Consider the following 4857-nt stretch of genomic DNA (forward strand, 5'->3'; position numbering starts at 1 on the left):
TGGTGTTGGAGAAGACTCTTGAGAGTCCCTTGGACTGCAAGGAGATCCAACCAGTCCATTCTGAAGGAGATCAGTCCTGGGATTTCTTTGGAGGGAATGATGCTGAAGCTGAAACTCCAGTACTTTGGCCACCTCATGCGAAGAGTTGACTCATTGGAAAAGACTCTGATGCTGGGAGGGATTGAGGGCAGGAAAGAAGGGGATGACAGAGGATGAGATGGCTGGATGGCATCACTGACTCAATGGACATGAGTCTGAGTGAACTCCGGGAGTTGGTGATGGACAGTGAGGCCTGGCGTGCTGTGATTCATGGGGTCGCAAAGAGTCGGACACGACTGAGTGACTGAACTGGACTGAACTGAACACTCGAGGCCAGAGAAATTGCATCTTCATTTTCAAAAGAAAAAGATTTCAGAGGCCCCCAGAATACCTAGCCAAGATACCTGGTGAGAGTTTTGCCTTATATAAAGACTGGGCCACAATAATGTGAAGCAATTATCCTCCAATTTAAAATAAATTAATTAAATTTAAATAATTTAAAACGAAGGCAGAATCAGCTGTGAACTACCCATTAAAAAAAAAAAAGAAAGACTGGGAGGGTTGGCAATTTTTTTTTTCAAAATCCTGGATTTCAACATGAAGTCACAGAAACAAAAAGAAGCAGGAAACATGGCCCAAAGGTAGAAAATAAATCTCTGGAAACTGATCCTAAAGAAATGGAGATATTACTTATATGAACAAAGAATTTTTAAAAATGTGATAAAGATGCTTCATCAGTTCAAGAGGATGATTCATGAACAAAATGAAACTGTCAACAAAGAGACAAAACACAAAAAAGAATCATACAAGGACTTCCCTGGTAGTCCAATGGTTAAGAATCCGCCTTCACATGCAGGAGACATGGGTTCCATTCCCAGTTGGGAAACTAAGATCCCACATGCCTCAGAGTAACTGCTGCTGCTGCTAAGTCACTTCAGTCGTGTCCAACTCTATGCCACCCCATAGATGGCAGCCCCCCAGGCTTCCCCATTCCTGGGATTCTCCAGGCAAGAACACTGGAGTGGGTTGCCATTTCCTTTTCCAATGCATGAAAGTGAAGTCGCTTAGTCATGTCCGACTCTGGCGACCCCATGGACTGCAGCCTACAAGGCTCCTCCGTCCATGGGATTTTCCAGGCGAGAGTACTGGAGTGGGGTGCCATTGCCTTCTCTGCAGAGTGACTAAGCCCATGCTAATATTATTTAATCAGAAGATCAAAAGGGAAAACTATGAAAAAGAATGAAGAAATCCTAAGGAACTTACAGAACACCAATAATTACATCAATATGCATATTGTGGGGAAGAGAGATAGAAAGGGACAAAAAGCTTATTTGAAGAAATAGTGGCAAAAACTTGCCATATCAGGGGGAACACTGACACTCAGATTCTAGAAGGCCAACACACTCTAACTAGGATGAACAAAATAATCCACATTGAAATACATTATAATCAAATTGTCAAAAGTAAAAGATAAAGAGACGAGTGTGATAACAGCAAGGAAATAGTGATTTGTCTCTTACAACAGAAGCATCATACAACTAACAACAGGCTTCTAAGCAGAGGTGTTGCAGGCCAGAAATGAGTGGGATGATAAAGCAAAAAGAAGAAAAAAATGTCAACCAAGAAAACTCTTAACATATCTGGCAAAACAATTCTCCAAAAAAGGACAAAAAAAAGCTGAAGGTGTTCATCACCACTAGACATGTCTTACAAGAAAGGCTAAAACGTGTCATTAAAGTTGAAACAATAGGGCATTGAACAGAAACACAAAGGCACAAAGGTATAAAGCTTGCTGATATAGGTAAATATATAGACGAATCCAGAATACCACATAATGTAGAGGTGGTGCATAAACCACCACTACCTCTAGTATAGAAATTCAAAGATAAACTGACAAAACTTTACCTAGATTACCTAAAAAAAGAGAGGGGAGGTGGGGCAGGGACTTCTCTGGCAGTCCAGCGGTTGAGACTGCATTTCCAATACAGGGGGCATGTGTTTGATCCCTGGTCAGGGAACAAAGATCCCACATGCCATGCAGCCAAAACACAACAAATAAATAAATGGATGAAAAGGTGTACAAGAAAATCTCAATCAAAATAACAAATGCTATCTAAAATTTTTTAATTAAAAAAGAGAAAATTCAAATGAAAAACAATCAGAAGTGAAGATGAGACATTACAATTGATACCACAAAAATACAAAAAATGTTGAAGCAAGTACTATGACATCAACAAATTGTATAGCATAGAAGAAATGGATAGACAAGCTGTTAGGACTGAATCATGAAGAAACAGAAAATCTCACAAACCAAAAATAATAAGGTTGTCAAATCAGTAATCAAAACCCAACAACAAAAAAGCCTAGAACCAGATGATTTCACTGGTGAATTCCACAAACATTTAAGTATTAGAAACATTGCCAATCGTTCTCAAACTCTTTTGAACATATGCAAATTTATCAATGCAATATATCACATTATTAAAATGAAAAGCAAAAATCAACACAATAGATGTAGAAAAAGCATTTGACAAAATTAGAAATTCTTTCTTGATAAAAACACTTCTATATTACTCAACATAATAAAGTGATATATGACAAACCTACAGTTAACATCATACTCAAGGTGACAGTCTGAAAGCTTTTCCTCTAGGATCAGGAAAAATATAAGATTGCCCCCTCTTAACACTCCTATTCAACATAGTACTGGGGGTCCAGGCCAGAGCTATCTCTCCGTAAAAAGAAATAAAATGTGTCCAAAGGAAAAGGAAGAAGTAAAAACTGTCTGCTTTCACATCTTACAATCTTATGTATGTAAAGCCCTAAAGTTCTACTAAAAGCTTAGAACTAATCAGTGAATTCAGTAAAGTTGCAGGATATGAAGTCAACAGAAAAAATGAGACATTACAACTGAAAGTGATCTATGACAACCCCCCAGCTAACATTGTACTCAAAGGTGACAGATCAAAAGCTTTTCCTATAGGATCAGGAACAATAAGAATGCCACTCTTACCACTCCTATTCAATATAGTACTGGAATCCTAGCCCCAGCAGTCTCTCAGTGGCAACCCACTCCAGTATTCTTGCTTGGAAAATTCCATGGAAGAAAAGACTGATCGGCTACAGACCCTAGGGTTGTAGAGTTAGACACGACTGAGCATGCATACACACACAAAGGAAAAGAAAGAAGCACAAAAGTCTTCCTGCACATGCTATGATCTTATATATGGAAAACCCTGAAGACCCTACTAAAAACTGTTAGAACTAATCAGTGAATTCAGTAAAGTTGCAGGATATGAAGTCAACATAAAAAATGATTTGCACTTTTGTACATTAAAAACAGTCTGAAAAAGAAATAAAGAAAACAATCCCATTTTTCTCACAATAAAATGATTAAATGCTTAGGAATAAATTTAACCAATGAAGTAAAAGTGTTATACTGATCTCTCAAAGACACTGATGAAAATAATTAAATAAGGCATGAATAGCTATTTAGTGTCCATGAATCAGAAGTATTAATACTATTATTATGTCCATAATATCCAAAGCAGTCTGTAGATTCATTGTAATTCTACAAAATTCTATCAAATTCTAATGGCATTTCTTACAGAAATACAAAAAAATCATTCTAAAAATCCACATGTATTTTTAGAAAAAAAAATCCAAATATTAGAAATTTTAGGAAAAAAATTAGAAATTTTAGAAAAAAAAATCCAAATATTAGAAAAGACCCCAAATACCCAAAGAAGTCCCAAGAAGAATGAAAAATGCTTGAACACATTAAAATTTCTGATTTCAAACCATATTACAAAGCTAAGATATCAAGAGAATATTGTACTGGCATAAAAACAAACACATAAACCAATGCAACAGAATTCAGAGCCCAGCAATAAACCCGTACGTATATTATCAACTAATATTTGACAAGGAAGCCAAGAATACTCAATGGAGAAGGATAGTCTCTTCAATAAATAGTGTTAGGAAAACTACAAATTCACATGCAAAAGAATGAAACAGGACCCCATCTTTACCAATCATAAAAGTTAACTTTAAGTGGATTAGAGACTTCAATGGAAGACCTGAAAGCATAAAACCTCTAGAATTAAACTTAGAGAAAACACTCCTTGAGAACGGTTTTGGCAATGTGATTTTTTAAATGTGACACCAAAAGGACAAGCAATAAAATCAAAAGTAAACTAATGGGACTACATCAAAGTAAAAAGCTTTTCTGCACAGCAAAATAAGTAAGAAAGGAAACCTACAAAATGTGAGAAAATTTTTGCAAACCATATTTCTTTTTTTTTTTTTTTCAATTATCAAACTTTAATTGATAGACTAATCTTACAGGATAAACAATAATAAGACAGCTAGTCAAGGTTACACTTTAAAAAAAAAATTTTTCCAGCAGCGCAAATCTAATAGACTAAATACGTTCATCTCCTCCCAAACAGGCATTTGATTAAAAACAAAAACCAGAACAGAGCGTACACCACAAGGAGAACATGGTACTTACGTACATTGTCAAATAAATCAGCAGAACTCATTAGGAAAGAAAAACAGATTCTTAGAAATTCAGAAAGCAGTAGAACCACCCAGCCTGGCAGGTCAACTGACCAGATGTGACACACACTGGAGGGCTCCTGACCACCTGCGACTTCAGAAAGGCCACCAGGCCCCGCGAAGAAGGGAACAGGTGCCAGTCCTAACTGGAGATGACTTGATCACAAAGCCTGAAGACAAAAGGACTATCCTTCCCAAGACAACAGGCCAGGAGAGAAAGAAGCGCCCTCAGAGGACAGGGTGGAAAGCAAGCCGCCC

Source organism: Bison bison, unplaced genomic scaffold, assembly GCF_000754665.1.
Source record: "Bison bison bison isolate TAMUID 2011002044 unplaced genomic scaffold, Bison_UMD1.0 scf7180017845621, whole genome shotgun sequence".
Lineage (NCBI taxonomy): Eukaryota > Metazoa > Chordata > Mammalia > Artiodactyla > Bovidae > Bison > Bison bison.